Raw genomic sequence first — 17810 nt, 5'->3', positions numbered from 1 at the left:
GTGCCACCTCCTGGCTGGGGAGGTTGCACCGCCCAGTCTCGCTGGAAGGCCTAGCCCAGGCGGTGCCACCTCCTGGCCTAGGCGGTTGCACCTCCTGGTGCAATCAGGGTCCGAATGGTTAGCTCCATTCGGCCCAATTTCAATCTTTCAGGGGCCCAATTGCCCCAAGATTAAGCAAATGGGATCACCTCCCATTTTTCTACTTAACCAACGTGCTAACTACGATTAGATCTAAGACAATTTCTGCAGCTTTGCTTCGGTGCGTCAATCGCTTCTTCCGGCGAGTTTCCGGCGAACTTCCGTCGATCATCCGATGAACTCTCGGTGATGCTCCTGCGGACTTCCGGCAAACTCCTGGACTTTGCGACGATCCACTTGGCGAGTTCCGACGAGCTTCGCTTGGCAAGCTTCTGGACTTCTCGGATCTGTTCTCGCAGAACCTCCGACGACCGTCCGAACTTCCGTCGAACTCTCGAACTCCCAACGTGATCATGAACTTGACTCCGGCGCAACTCCTGCTGCTTGTCTATCTTCCATCGTAGTTAATCATGCACACTCAAAACAAAAACTTTGATCGAGACAATTAATCCTAAGCAATTAACCAAGTTGTCCGGCATGTCATTGGTCCCTCGACGCTTCGTCCGATTCTTCGGCGCATCGTCCTTTCCTGCAGCCTATTGCCCAATCGGCCAGATGACTCCGCAACTCCGATATCCTTGGCACAATACCCGCTCTTCTTGGCCTGATGCCCGAGTCCACGACCCGAAGCCTTCTGTCGATACGTCGACCGATCCACCGGCCCGACGTCCAATCTTCTGACATGTTCCTCCGGCACAACATGATGTTCCTACTTTAATTGTCTCTTCCTGATCAAAGCATCCTGCGTTACTCAAAACGCAGATTAAATCATAAACATATGTCAAGTAGTTTCATCATCAAAATACGAGATTCAACAATCTCCCCCTTTTTGATGATGACAACTACTTGATGACGGAGTTAAACCTAACTCCCGGAGTTTAAACAAACTCCCCCTATCAATATGTCATATTGATAGAACCTTGAATTCAAACTGAATTCAAGTCATTGCAATATTCATCATGAATACTTGCAACACGTCAACATGAACATATGCATAAACTTATGCATCACATGTCATGTCATCAACATACTTTCATCAACATACTTCTCCCCCTTTGTCATCAACAAAAAGGAGAAGTATCACAATCAAGTGTTTGTGATATTGGTTCAACTCATTGCATGAAAAACATAATATCAAGTTTTATCATCATGCAATTTTGCTAGAAAATATAGCAAGTGTTGATTCATGCTTAGAATATTCAAGCTATCAAGTTTTAGATATGCAAGTTTTATAGCATACAAGATAGCACTTGGTATGAAAATTAGAGATGTTCAAGATAGCAAGTTCTACATCATGCAAGCTAGCAAATTAGAGATGTTCAAGAAGGCAACTTTTGCTTCTTGAAATAAGCAAGTTAGCAATCTTTGCTACTTAAGATAGGCAAGCTAGCAATCAAGTTTTTGCATCTTCTTGACTTGTGCAAGCTAGCTATCTCCCCCTTTGTCATTGTCAAAAAGAAAGGAAGAATACAGTTTTGTAGTTCTTTTTCCTTTTACAACGATCATGACAAAGGATGAATAATGAATGTCAAGACAATTTTTCATCATGAATATTTTATCATTGCATGCATCATTATCATAAGTTGAAGTATTACATGCATAATATCATATCATTATTCATAATTACATTAATGTTTCAATATAGCAATTTCTTCTCAAAATGTGTAACTTAGCACTCATAGCATTTTAAATCATGATTTACATCATATGCAATACATCACATCATAATTAGAAAGCACAAGTATTGCATGTATAATTGCAAATCATAAATGTTTCATATCATGATGGTATCAATTTTGTCAAATTATATCCTACCATGCATGATTAATAACTCCTCATTTGTATTTCATGCATTATTTCATTTCATCTCATAAGGAATATCAAGAAAAGTTATTGGATGAGGAGATAAATATTTTATGAATACACGGAATTGTATAAAAATCATATCATAAGTGTTTCGTGTATTCATATTATCACATGAAGCATATTATCATTTTTGAGATTCATAACATGAATAACGTTATTACTATTTCATCAAAATCAATTTCGAGATTCACACAATATTATGAAATCATTAATCTCGATAAGATGGGAAAAGCATTTTCTTTTTAAGTGATTCTTTTAACACATCAAAAAAAAAAAAAAAAACTCATTCATAATTCAAGTGATTTACAAGATATCATAAATGAATTTATCACTTGTATTTTATCAAAATCGAGAACTCTAGAGATAGAAAATGATTGAAGCATTAATGCATGATTCATATTTAAAGTGTATCTTATGTCGTAAATACGAATCAAGCTTTTGTCAAATCTGAAATCATCCTCAAAATTACGTTCAATAAATTCATGTATGACAAGCATAGATTTATTGAAAAATCAATAAGATAGAGGATTACATTTCAAGTGTTCATCAATTGTAGCATTTCATCATAAGGTAAGATATCAATGCGTAAAACTGTGAAGCAAGATTTTGTTTGATATCTTGATACAGGGCATGATGTACATATTTCAAATATTTTAGCAAGTGTAGCATTGCATCACATGGTAAGATATCAGCTCGTATGATGCAAATTTTTGTTTGATATCTTGAACAGGGCATATAGCAATGATAGCAATCATATATTTCTTGGTGATGCAAGCATGGGATAATCATAGCATAGTGTTTATAGCATCAATTCATATATTTCTCCCTTTTTTTTTTTTTAAGTGTTTCATCTTAAGTGATCAATTTCATGTTAGCATGCCTTTTCATTTATGTCAAATGAAAACATGCATCAACGTTTAGGATCATGAAATGAATTTCATCATAAAACCATCAATCACAAAAATCATCATGCATAACTTTAAAATCTCAAATCTTTATTCTTATGTCAAAATCATACATCAAACAAAGACAATGAAAAATATCAAGCCTTCCAGACAAAAGCCATGTATCGTCATTGAAAAGCAATATGAAAATCATCAAAATATACATTCTTGCTTCTCAAGCACATAAATAAGATTTAATCTCACTAGGTGTACAATCATTAGATTTCTATCTTGCATTAACATAAGACATGCAATTTTCATTATCATTTTCAAAATTACAAGCATGATCATATTTTTGCATTTTCATTATTAAATTATTAAAAATGTAATTTTCAAGAAAATTTAAAGAAAAAGAAAAATGCATCATGAAAAACATCATGTAATTTCGAAGTAAATTAAAGGCATTTTGATTACCTCAGCATCGAAAGGCGTAAAGGCGTAGTTTGCCACCTCGCCTTTGTTGATTTTCTCCTCGTCTTCAGAGGAGCTCGATTCATCGCAATTTTTGTTCTTCTTCTTGCGTTCAAAGCAAGTAGTTCCGTTCTTTTTACTTTTAAATTTTTGTTTCATTTGTAGTTTAAGTTCACCATCACTTGAGCTTATGCTCGAGTGGTCTTCAAATGTTCTATGTCCCAAATCCTTCCTGTTTTTTGGAAGGTGGTTCTCAAGTTCTTCACGTGCATTGCACGTCATTTCATATGTGATCAATGAACCAATTAGTTCTTCAAGTGGAAATTGGTTCAAGTTTTTCGATTCTTGAATAGCAGTTACTTTTGAATCCCAAGTTTTAGAAAGTGAGCGCAAAACTTTGTTAACGAGTTCAAAATCCGAAAAGCTTTTACCAAGTGATTTTAAACCATTGACGACATCCGTAAAACGGGTGTACATGTCAACAATGGTTTCGCTTGGTTTCATATGAAAAAGCTCGAAATCATGTAGTAAGATATTAACTTTCGAGTCTTTGACTCTACTAGTTCCCTCATGCGTGATTTCAAGAGTGCGCCAAATATCGAAAGCCGTTTCGCACAAAGAAACCCGATTGAACTCATTTTTGTCCAAAGCGCAAAATAAGGCATTCATAGCCTTTGCGTTTAAAGAAAAATACTTCTTCTCTAAATCTGACCATTCGTTCGTCGGTTTAGAGGGAAGTTGAAAATCGTTTTCAACAATATTCCATAAATCCAGATTCAGAGAAATCAAGAAAACTCTCATTCGAGTTTTCCAATAAGTGTAGTCCAATCCGTTAAAGAACGGTGGACGAACAACCAATAAGCCCTCTTGAAGAGCCATTTCTCTCGGGTGTAAATCCGAAATGAGAAATACCCCGCTCTGATACCAATTGTTAGGATCGAGAGCACTAAGAGGGGGGGGGGGTGAATTAGTGCAGCGGAAATCTTACAGCGATTAAAAAACGAAAAGCTGCGTTCGTTCAATAAAAACTATTATGATGCAAAAGCTAATTCTCAGTTTGTATCTAAGTGCAGTTTGCGTCTAAGCGCAGATTGCGTCTAAGCGCAGTTTGCGTCTAAGCGCAGTTTGCGTCTAAACACAGTTTGCGTCTAAGCGCAGTTTGCGTCTAAGCGTAGTTTGCGTCTAAACGCAGTTTTACGTCTAAACGCAGATTTACGTCTAAACGCAGTTTTACGTCTAAACGCAGATTTACGTCTAAACGTAGTTTTACGTCTAAACGTAGTTTTACGTCTAAACGTAGTTTTACGTCTAAACGCAGTTTTACGTCTAAACGCAGTTTTACGTCTAAACGCAGTTTACGTCTAAACGCAGTTTACGTCTAAACGCAGTTTTACGTCTAAACGTAGTTTTACGTTTAAAAGTAGTTTACGTATAAAACACAGTTTTACGTCTAAGCAGAATCAAGACGTAAACGTAAACTGCAAAGAAACTTGTTCGCAAAAATCAGTTTGCAATTATAAACAGAATCAAGACGTAAACGTAAACTGCAAAGAAACTCGTTCGCAGAAATCAGTTTGCAGTTATAAACAGAATCAAGACGTAAACGTAAACTGCAAAGAAACTCTTTCGTAAAAGCGCAGAAGACAGTTTACAGTTTGTAGATGGAATCAAGACGTAAACGTAAACTGCACAGAATTCGTTCGTAAAAACGCAGAGAGCAGTTTGCAGTTTGTAAATGGAATTAAGACGTGAACGTAAACTGCACAGAACTCGTTCGTAAAAGCGCAGAGAGCAGTAGCTATGTAGGAGGTTTGCAGTAATGATAAAGTGCTCAAAATAAACGCAAACCAGAGATTTAGAGTGGTTCGGTCAGTCTTGACCTACTCCACTTTTGGCTTCCTCCACCGATGAGGTTACCGACGTCAACTAGAGGCCTTCCTTCAATAGGCGAAGGCCAACTACCCTCTTACAGATTCACTCCTTTTGACGGGCTTAGGAGACAACCCTTACAAATGTTCTCTCTCCTCTCTTTACAACTCAAACTTGAAGAACAGAAGGAGGAGGAAAACTAGCAGTTTTGAGCTCTAAGAACCACTGAAAAGATCAAGATTTCAGCTTGAGTTCTTGCTCTCTCAGTGCTGAATGGGTGGGGTATTTATAGGCCCCAACCCAATTCAAATTTGGAGCTCAAAACGATCAAATCCCGGAATTCCGGGATCAGGCGGTTGCACCTCCTGACTGGAGAGGTTGCACCGCCTGGCAGAGCTCGAAGACTGAGCTCAGGCGGTGCCACCTCTTGACAGAGGCGGTTGCACCTCTCTGCCAGAGCTCGAAGACTGAGCTCAGGCGGTGCCACCTCTCTGCCAGGGAGGTTGCACCGCCCAGTCTTGCTCGAAGACTGAGCTCAGGCGGTGCCACCTCCTGGCTGGGGAGGTTGCACCGCCCAGTCTCGCTGGAAGGCCTAGCCCAGGCGGTGCCACCTCCTGGCCTAGGCGGTTGCACCTCCTGGTGTAATCAGGGTCCGAATGGTTAGCTCCATTCGGCCCAATTTCAATCTTTCAGGGGCCCAATTGCCCAAAGATTAAGCAAATGGGATCACCTCCCATTTTTCTACTTAACCAACGTGCTAACTACGATTAGATCTAAGACAATTTCTGCAGCTTTGCTTCGGTGCGTCAATCGCTTCTTCCGGCGAGTTTCCGGCGAACTTCCGTCGATCATCCGATGAACTCTCGGTGATGCTCCTGCGGACTTCCGGCAAACTCCTGGACTTTGCGACGATCCACTTGGTGAGTTCCGACGAGCTTCGCTTGGCAAGCTTCTGGACTTCTCGGATCTGTTCTCGCAGAACCTCCGACGACCGTCCGAACTTTCGTCGAACTCTCGAACTCCCAACGTGATCATGAACTTGACTCCGGCGTAACTCCTGCTGCTTGTCTATCTTCCATCGTAGTTAATCATGCACACTCAAAACAAAAACTTTGATCGAGACAATTAATCCTAAGCAATTAACCAAGTTGTCCGGCATGTCATTGGTCCCTCGACGCTTCGTCCGATTCTTCGGCGCATCGTCCTTTCCTGCAGCCTATTGCCCAATCGGCCAGTTGACTCCGCAACTCCGATATCCTTGGCACAATACCCGCTCTTCTTGGCCCGATGCCCGAGTCCACGACCCGAAGCCTTCTGTCGATACGTCGACCGATCCACCGGCCCGACGTCCAATCTTCTGACATGTTCCTCCGGCACAACATGATGTTCCTGCTTTAATTGTCTCATCCTGATCAAAGCATCCTGCGTTACTCAAAACGCAGATTAAATCATAAACATATGTCAAGTAGTTTCATCATCAAAATACGAGATTCAACAGTATCTCCTATAATTAGCTCCTTTGGATGAGCATCTATATACTTCAATTCCTTGGGTAAGGAAATTTCGGAAGAAGGTGCATCCAAGTTGCTATTTTGAAGAGGGGGTTCATTTAAATTCAAATTATCAAAACCAAGATCATCATCAAAATTATTTTTCTTTAAATTAGAAATTTCATTAAAAACTATATAAATAGGCTCTTCTATTACTAAGGTTCTTTTGTTAAAAACCCGAAAAGCCTTAGAAACGGAAGAGTAACCAAGAAAGATGCCTTCATTGGATTTAGCATCAAATTTTCCTAAGGCATCCCTTTCATTCAAAATAAAGCATTTACAACCAAAAACTTTAAAATAGGAAATATTTGGTTTTTTGCTATTCCATAATTCATAGGGAGTTTTTGATAGGGATGGTCTTATTAGGACCCTATTCATGATGTAGCAAGTTGTATTTACGACTTCGGCCCAAAAATACTTGGGTAGACTATGTTCATTTAATATTGTTCTTGTCATTTCTTGTAGGTTTCTATTTTTTCTTTCAACTACTCCATTTTGTTGGGGATTTCTTGGAGTGGAGAAGTTGTGATTGTATCAATTAACTTCACAAAAATTTTGAAAGTCACGGTTTTGAAATTTGCCACCGTGATCACTCCGAATTGATGAAATCATGAAACCTTTTTCGTTTTGAGTGAGTTTACAAAATTTAGAGAAACACTTGAAGCAATCACTTTTGTGAGCTAAGAAATAGGTCCAAGTGTATCTAGTATAGTCATCCACAATTACAAACGCATATTTGCTTCCTCCTAGACTTGTCGTGTCAATTGGTCCAAATAAGTCCAAATGAATCAATTGTAATGGTCTAGTGGTGCTAATTTGAGTTTTTGGTTTGAAACTAGTTTTTATTTGTTTACCTAGTTGACATGCATCGCATACTTTGTCCTCGCACTAATTCTCTAGATGAGATCTTAGATATTAGTTTCATGCTTGCATGGCCTAGTCTCCTATGCCAAAGCCAAGCATCATCATTTAAAGCGGAGAAGCACATTTCATTACTTAGTTCATCAAGGTTGATGGTGTAGACATTATTTTGTTGTAATGCAATCATAGTTATGTTATGGTTTGGTTTTTCAATAATACACACATTTGATTCAAATCTAACGATATAACCTTTATCGCATAATTGATTAACACTCAAGAGATTATGTTTCAATCCATCAACTAGTAAGACATCATCAATAGAAAATTTTAATTTGTTACCTATGGTTCCCTTGCCAATGATTTTGCCTTGGTTGTTGTCTCCGAAGGTGACGTACCCTTCTTCTTTGCTAGTGAGCATAGAGAAATGAGATGGATCTCCAGTCATATGTCTTGAGCATCCACTATATAGATACCATCTCTTGCTCCTAGCTTATGATGGTGTATGTTTCTACAAGAAGGGATTATTTTTAGGTACCCATTTTCTTTTGGGTGCCTTAAAAACTTGTTCATCATATTGCATAGAATTAATCATGGTTCCTTTAGGAACCCAAATTAGTTTGTTCGGACTAATTTTCTTGAATGGACATTTATAAGTTTTATGTCCATATTTGCAACAAAAGTTGCAATTGCTTTGGTGCCGAACATGTAAGACGGGGCCTTTAATGAAAGTGGTTGGATTTTGGTGAGGACTTCTCACAAATCCGATTCCACTTCTTTTAGGAATGTGACCCTTATTTGTAAGGATCATGTTCAAGGATTTGCTACCAACCTCGAATTTCTTCAAGGTGTCCTTAAGTAGCAAGTTCTCCTTTTGGAGAGATTCTAGATCATGGCATTTTATACATGGAGCTAAACTATCATGATATTCAGTTTTTAATTTATCGATATCACAAGTGAGACTATCATGCTCCTTTTTTAGCAATTTGTATTTTCTACTAATTGTCTTACATTCATCAAATAACTCATGGAAAGCATTTAATAATTCATGATAAGGTAAATCTGTATTAATTAAATACATTACCTCTTCTCCGATGGCCATTAGGGCGTAATGAGCAACTTGCTTGGTGTTGGACTCCTCTTCTTCGGACGCGCTTGAATCATCCCATGTTGCCTTGAGCGCCTTCTTCTTTGATGTTCTCTTTTTGGCTTGAGGACAATCGTTCTTGTAGTGTCCCGATTTTTTGCATTCATAGCAAATCACTTGGTCCTTCTTGTGTTCGAATTTATTTTTTGTATTATTTTTAAATTTGTTCTTTCTTAAATATTTTTTAAATTTTTGAGTCAAAAGTGCAATGTCATTGTCACTGTCCTCATCACTTGATGTTCCTTTCAAGTGGTCTTCTTGTGATGTGAGTGCCATATCCTTCCTGTTCTTTGGAAGGGGGTTCTCGAGCTCGTCATGAGCTTGACATGTCATTTCGTAGGTCATTAGAGACCCAATAAGTTCTTCAAGAGGGAATGTTTTAAGGTCTTTAGCCTCTTGAATTGCCGTAACTTTTGGATCCCAACTTTTAAGGAGGGATCTTAAGATTTTAGTTACTAGTTCAAAGTTAGTAAAATCTTTACCAAGAGCTTTGAGTCCATTGATGACATCCGTTTCTTCATTTCTTCCTCAAGCTCCTAGGTTGTTTCTTCTCCAGAATGATATCTCCATATCACTTTAACTAGAGGGATTTTCCGATTCCTCAAGATCTTTTCTTTCTTATCAATAATCTGAGTGGGCTCTTCCACATAAGATAAGTCTTTATCAATCACAATCGGCTCATACTTAATGATATGAGAGAGATCAGGTATATACTTTCTAATCATTAAAATATAAAATATATCATCGATATGGCACAACAATGATGGCAAGGCAATCCTATAAGCCACAGAACCAACCCTCTCAAGAATCTCATAAGGTCTAATAAATCTTGGGCTTAACTTTCCTTTATTCTCAAATCTTACAACTCCTTTAGAACGGAAGACCTTTAGGAATACAAAATCCCCGACTTGAAACTCAATATCTCATCTTCTGTTATTAGCATAACTCTTTTGATGACTCTGAGTAGTCTTTAACATTTTTCTTATAACTTGAATTTTCTCGGTAGTCTCTTGTACTTTGTCTGGTGCTAATAACTTTTTCCCAACATATTGGAGTTCTACACTTTCGCCCATATAAAGCTTCATAAGGAGCCATCTGAATACTTGAATGATAACTATTATTATAAGTGAACTCAATAAGAGATATATCTTTATCCCATTCACCTTTCCAATCCATAACATAGGCTCGAAGCATATCCTCAAGTGTTTGAATGGTTCTTTCTGATTGACCATCAGTTTGAGGGTGATAAACAGTGCTAAACTTTACTTTAGTGCCCATAGATTCCTATAACCTTCTCCAAAATCTAGATAAAAATCTGGAGTCTCTGTCAGAGATGATCTCCTTTGGAACACCATAAAGTCTTACTATTTCATTAATATATAAATCTGTAAGCCTATCAAGAGAATAAGTCATATTGATCGGTAGGAAATGTGCAGATTTCGTTAACCTATCAATGATAACCCAAATAGCATCATGCTTTCTAGAAGTTCGGGGTAGTCCTGAAACAAAGTCCATAGTAATACATTCTCATTTCCATTCAGGAATATCTAAAGGTTGTAATAAACCTCCAGGTCTTTGGTGTTCTACTTGGATTTGTTGACAAGTCAAACATTTTGAAACATATATTGCAATCTCTTTCTTCATGCCTTCCCACCAATAATGACTTTGGAGATCTCTATACAACTTAGTGCTACCAGGATGCATGGTGTACTTTGAATTATGACCTTCCCTCAGGATTTGATTTTTAATATCTGGGTCATTTGGAATACATATTATATCCCCAAATCTTAATAGGCCATCCTCTGAAACTTGAAAATTCAATTTAATCCTTTTTCTACTTCATTCCTTAAGCAGATTAAGCGTCTATCTCGTAGTTGTCCTTCTTTAATTTATTGAATGAGAACAGATTGCACTTGGATGGAGGCTATTAATATCATTGAGTCTTGCCCTTTTTTCATAACAATCAAATCATAATTCTCTTCTAATAACTTCCATTGCTTCACAACCAAAGTCGCCATAAAACTTATAGATTTTCTACTAAGGGCATCTGCTACGACATTAGCTTTACCCGGGTGATAACGAATGGTACAATCATAATCCTTTAGAAGTTCTATCTATCTCCGCTGCCTCATGTTTAACTCTTTTTGAGAAAACATATATCTTAAACTCTTGTGGTCAGTAAAGATTTCAAATGTTCGCCCATACAAGTAATGCCTCCAAATCTTTAGAGCAAAAATAATTGCTGCCAATTCCAAATCATGAGTTGGATAATTCAGTTCATAACTCTTTAATTGTCTAGAAGCATAAGAAATCACTTTCCCTTCTTGCATCAAAACACATCCAAGGCCCTTTCTTGAGACATCAGTATAAACTATAAATCCCTCATCACCACTTGGAATAGTGAGAATAGGGGCACTAGTCAATCTCTTTTTAACTCTTGAAAACTTTGCTCACAATCATCACTCCATACAAATTTCATATTCTTTTGAATGAGTTTGATGAGAGGTTGAGCGATTCGAGAAAATCCCTCCATAAATCTCCTGTAATAACCTGTCATACCCAAGAAGCTTCTAACTTTTGTTACATTTGTTGGTACTTCCCACTTAACTACAGCTTCTACTTTCTTTGAATCAACAGATATGCCCTTCCCTGAAATCACATGGCCTAAGAAAGTAATTTCATTCAACCAAAATTCACATTTGCTGAACTTTGCATGCAACTTCTTTTCTCTTAATACAAACAATATATTTCTCAAGTGTTCCTCATGCTCCTGATTACTCCTTGAATATACTAATATATCATCAATGAATACAATTGCACAATCATCCAAGAATGGCTGAAATATCCTATTCATCAGTTCCATAAAAGTTGCAGGGGCATTAGTTAAACCAAAAGGCATTACTAAGAATTCATAGTGACCATATCGAGTTCTAAAAGCTGTTTTTGGAATATCCTTCTTCATAATCTTCAATTGATAGTAACCTGACTTTAGATCAATCTTAGAGAATACTTGTGCACCCTACAATTGATCAAACAAATCATCAATTCTAGGTAGTGGATACTTGTTCTTGATGGTCACTTGATTTAATTGTCTATAATCAATACAAAGCCTCAATGTTCCATCCTTCTTCTTAACTAATAGCACCGGAGCACCCCATGGTAAAACACTGGATCAAATGAAACCCTTATCTAATAGTTCTTGTAGTTGCTTTTTCAATTCCTCTAACTCAAGTGGTGTCATTCTGTAAGGAGGCTTAGATATTAGGGTTATCACGGGGACCAAATCAATAGTAAATTCACCCTCTCTATTTGGAGGTAAACTAGGCAAGTCATCTGGAAATACATCAAGCAAGGAGGTAAATCATGCCCAATACTCTCAAAATAAAAGATGGGATGATCTAGTATCCAAAAAGTGATCATTTTGTATAACAATCTATACTGGTATGATTGGAAGATAGTCAATCCATACTTAGTATAATATCAAAACTCCAAATATCTAAGAGAACCAAATCAGCAAGAAGTTCATGTTCTCCAATAGAAATCAAACAAGATAACCAGATCAAGTTTATTATCAAACAATCCCCAATAGTCATATTTATATATAGCATATAATCCAGTGGTTTAGGTTGAATAACCATGTGATAAGCAAAATATTACGAATTAAATCATAGATGAGACACATGGTCAAACAAATATTTGCATTCTTTTAGAAACATGAATAGTACCTTCGACCACTAATTCAAAAGCTTTAGAATCATATTCCGTAATAATATACACTTTGACATGAGCTGATAATTTATGAGGCAGTGATTCTTTCTTCTTGTTCAAAGGACAGTCTTTTATTTTATGATCCAAATTTCCATAAGCAAAATAGGCTCCAGTCACCTACAAATACAAACTTATTTCATAATTTAACTCGCATCATACACAGGATTGAATCTTTTGTGGTAACTTCCCTTTTCAAATCGATGATGTCTTGACCCTCTTGTTATCACATTCTGATTCATTTCTAATCTTTTTTTTTTTTTGGTAAACTTGTCCTTGCTATTCCTGTCCTTGATCTCTAGAAATTCTTTTGATCATCAGAACAATTTCATATATCAAATATCTTCTCCAATCATATCATCCATTTTTCTGCTACCAATGTATTAGGTTCACCGCGCTTCTACTATGCCACTCTAATTTAATATCCTCAATCAACCCTTTTATCGCACTTAATTAATCAAAAGCATATGAAGTAGGATGACTAAATGTCCTCGTCATCCTAGATTCCTAAAATGCATCAAAGAAAATTTTACCAATCACTATAGTTCACTAGACCTCAATATATTTTGCACGTCAATATATCAAATATTTCAATGATCCTCAAACTATGCTCTGATACCACTCTGTCATGCCCCCCGAATTTAATTCTCATTCAGGAGGTGTGAACCTAACTCAAAATTGATAATATTATAATTCAACAAATAATCCAGGATCCAATCACACATTTGAGGTCACTAAGAAAAACATTCAAGTCATTCACCTCTACAATCCACAATTCACAAAATCTGTGTAGTTTATAATCATACATCATGTCACTAGATGATTCTTAAAATCCAAAGACAACTTAACTAAACCATAACCATATCATAAATCCATAGTTGTGAGAATCCATACAATTATAAAACCAACATGTACCACATGTTTATATCATTCATTACATAATTTTAACTTAACATTCTCAAAATCCTAACATGAGAGGTACTTTTCAAATATTTACAAGATACATCAATCTAGATTTGTTGTTGATACACACAAAAGGAACTTATACAATATCAACATATCAAGTACGAAAGGTTTGCCTCAAAATCTTCTAGCTTTCTACTACCTCAACCCAAACTACATATTTTAATGAGCGATAAGCTATCCTGAAAAATTTATATATTAACGGGGTGAGCATATAAAGCTCAGCAAGCGATAACATATCCATAGCAAAGAGGACAGTTTTCAAACAAATAAGGTATTAAAAATACAAAGCAGAGATACAAGATGAAACAGAAGCATGTGTTGTTTGAATGCAGAATTATGATGTCATTTCGTTCGAAGCATATTTTGTTCATATAATCGAGGAAAGGTAATTGGAGCATATCATTGACATAAGGAGCATATTCATGGCATATGGTAATTTCAAGGCATAACAAAGACCTATAACATGTCGGAAACATATCAAAGAACAAAACATGAATAGAAGCTCAAATGTCACATGACGTTGCATTAATTTCATTCTTATCCAAAGCATGCATAAAAACATAGCCAAAGCTTTGGATATCATATCAAACACATAGAAGGTGAAGTGGGATCATAACATAATATGGTCCATCCATTTCTGAATGACCACCAAACATAAGCCTCCCATGTTTGGGAGTTCCATCCACCCACGTCTGAGTGAAGTCATAAGGGGCCGGTAGGGCATCGTGGGCTCTAAGCATAACTCTCTTTACCATTTCTAACAAAGGTTCACATTTATCCCACAAATACTAGAGTACAAAGGGATAGTATGAATAATAAAATTAGCATATATCGGAAGCACATGCGGAATAATAAAATATACATGTGTCTTTCAAGTCAATACGATGCAAACATAATCTTTCACAAATGTATTCAGATTTGAAAGGAAATAAAAGCAAGAGTATACAAGGATTTTAAGCAATCACATATAGCTCAATTGAAATAAGAAGGTCAAATGAATTCAATGTCCAAATAAATAAAACTAGAAGAGGCACATATCGAAAGCAAATGCGGAACAATGGGATGCATGAGCCTATACGAATCATTGCGATGCAAACATAAACTTTAGATGATAGCTGCAGGTGTACAAATAATTAAAGAAAAAAGTATATAGGAATTTAAGACAATAATGTAAAGCTCAACTGAAGTAAGAGTTTTTGCCAAAATCAATTTCCAAAGAGAAGAAACAATAAGAGGCGAAATCGACCAAAGCTCGATTCCGATAGAATTTGAGAGGTAGAGTGTATAAATTATTTAGATAATCAATTATACTCTAATTTATACAAAATAGGTGTCATTAGAAAGATTTTTCAATCTAGTTTTAGGTAAATCAAGATTTACAAGAATTGGAATTTATAATAGGGAGTTACAGATAATTTCGTAGCTAAAGGTCTGAAAACATTAGTTCTGTTTTATTGAATCCATAAGGTTGATGAAAATAGATGTTTCAGTTTACAATTATACTCCAAAAATTTCAAATTAGATACATACAGAAAGCATTTTGAGTTTAGCTTCGAATAAATCATATTTTCATGAATCTGAGTCCCTAGCAGAAAGTTATAAGCAGTTAAGAAACAAGAGGTCAGAAATTACGGTCCCTATTTTTCAGAATCTGTAGAGTTAATTGAAACAGAAGTCTTAGTAGGTATTTAAACTCTAAATCATTCAATCTTAGTATCAAAATAAATATTTTAGAGTCTACTTTCAATTGGAATAGGTTTTTCCTAAATCAGAGTTATTACAAAAAGTTAGGACTGAAACAATGTATAATGGTCAAATTGCCGAAAAATTATAGATTTATGGCTTTGTATCAAAATGAAAGAAGGTCTGTTTCTCAGCTGAAATCTCTCAAATTTTGCAGAATGAAAACAGAGATTAAAGTTATTATGGGATAGGGTTAGAACACTTGCCTTAAAATAGTTTGAATCTCAAATGTGGGAAAATTGATGAAAAACCTCAAGCTCTTCTTCTTCTTTTGATGAAAAACCTCAAGCTCTTCTTCTTCTTCTTCTTCTTCTTCTTCTTCTTCTTCCCTTCTCTTCTCCAACTCACGTTGGCTGCAGCTCTTAAGTTTTGTTTTCTTTAACCTTTCATCTAATTATTTATGTTTTGGTTAATGCAAAGGTTGCAATGTGTCATGCATGCATGAAAGGGGCTAGGTGTCATCTTTAGAGCAAACATAAGTGGCACCATTAGGTTAGCTAGTGACACATGTCTACTATATTATTTTTTTTCTTTAACTTAAATCTAAATTATTTATAAATCATATCAAACTTCTAATATTTACTCTTAGGTCCATAGCCATAAACTTTTAATATAATATTATTTAATATAAAATAATTATTAAATAATCCTTATATTTACAAACAAGCATTTACTAAATTTTTAAAAATGGGGGATATTACAACAATAGTGTTTCCTTATAGTCGAGGTCGACTACTTCACGAAGTGCATTGAAGCCGAGCCCTTAACCTCCATCACCGAGAAAAAAGTTCAAAGCTTCACACGGAAGAACATTATTACCCGATTCTGGATCCCGAGGGCTATCGTCACCGACAATGGGGCTCAATTCAACAATGCTAGTCGTACGGGATACAATTGAAGTTCAGCTCGGTTGCTCACCCCCAAACTAACGGCCAGACCGAAGTGATGAATCGGGCAATTCTGGAGGGCCTCAAGAAGCGGGTCTTGGGCGCGCACGGAGCCTAGGTGGACGAGCTCCCTAGCATCCTATGGATGATGCAGACAACTCCTAAAACTGCCTTGGGGGAGTCTCCATTTAGCTTGGCATTCGGGACCGAAGCAGTCCTCCCCCCGAGATGGTGTTCCCGACCCTGCGCACCTCCAACTACAAACAAGAAGACTCCCAGGAGGGCCTACGAGCAAACCTAGATCTCCTAGAAGAAAGAAGAGCCAAGGCACACCTATGTGTCTTGGCATACAAGAAGGCTACGGCTCGGATATACAACCGCAAGGTTCATCCACGACCGATCAAGATCAGGGACCTAGTCCTTCGAAAGGCAAAGGTGAGTGACCCGACCCGAGTGAGAGGAAAACTCGTGCCTAACTAGGAAGGCCCCTATTGGGTCTACGATGTGGTCCGAGAGGGGACCTACCGACTCAAGACTATGGAGGGAAACCCTCTGCCAAGGACATGGAATGCAGCGAACTTAAAGAAGTTCTACTTATGAAGGAAGTAAGTCGAGGTGTGGGAAAGACATGTGTTATTAAGAAACATACACATCCACAACCGAAAAAGACAAGTCAAAATTTCAAAACAAAAGTTTCTATATTGATGAAAAAGAAGTACATGTTGTGGTCGGGCGATACAGTTTCAAAATTCAACCCGACCGAAGCGAAAGAAAAAAGAAATACAACTTTTAGTTTGGAGGAGGAGTCTCAAGCCTGTCATCAAAGGGGACGCTCGTTGGCATATCGACGTTCTGATCCCCCGGCTGGTCGGCAAACGGGTCCGACTCCAATTCCAGGTCCGAGTACCTCGCTCAAAAATAAGCATAAGCCACCCGATACCTAAACTCATATGTCACCCGCCCCGACCTCACTAGGCCGCGCTCAAACCCGGCGGATGCCTTGTACTCAACGATCGCCCCCTTGATCTTCTCGGGAAGCGCCAGCCACTCCTCCTTCAGGACCTCTTCGGCAGCCCAAGCCAAAGACCTGGCGGACTTGACATAGTGGGAGAGGGTCTGCAACTCGTCATCCAGCGTCCAGATGCGGGACCAGCTTTCCTCTAGCTCGACCTTCAGACGGTTCACTTCCTCATCCAAAGCTGAGGCATGCTACTCAACTGCAGCCACAGCCTCCGGGCCAAATCCACTCCTCAACTCCAAGTTCTTCATGTGAAGAGCGGCATAGACGTCCGACTAGCGCTCGATCACCCGCCCGGCATCGAGGACCCGGTCGATCAGCGCCATGGTGTAGTGTTGGCCCTGCACCAACATTTGACGTCAAAGACCCATGCAAAGAGGGAAGAATCAAAGCTAGAAGAAATGCCTCCACTCACCCAGACTAACGACTTGGCTGCTTGATCCGCCAATACCTCCGAGGAGGAGCAGAAAAGCTCCTTGGCCATGGTCGGGTGAAGCACCCCCTGGGTGAACTCCTGGGCAGTTGGCCCATCGGCCCAGATGCAACTGTCGGCCTTGAGGCTCGCCCACCAAGGAATGTAGGGGGTTCCCGACTCCCCAACAGGAAGGTCAACCATGCTCAGGGCCTAGTACTACTCGCCTTCGCCTC

The sequence above is a fragment of the Musa acuminata genome, chromosome BXJ1-4, assembly GCF_036884655.1.
Source record: "Musa acuminata AAA Group cultivar baxijiao chromosome BXJ1-4, Cavendish_Baxijiao_AAA, whole genome shotgun sequence".
Taxonomy (NCBI): Eukaryota; Viridiplantae; Streptophyta; class Magnoliopsida; order Zingiberales; family Musaceae; genus Musa; species Musa acuminata.
Note: the sequence above shows the minus strand (reverse complement) of the source record.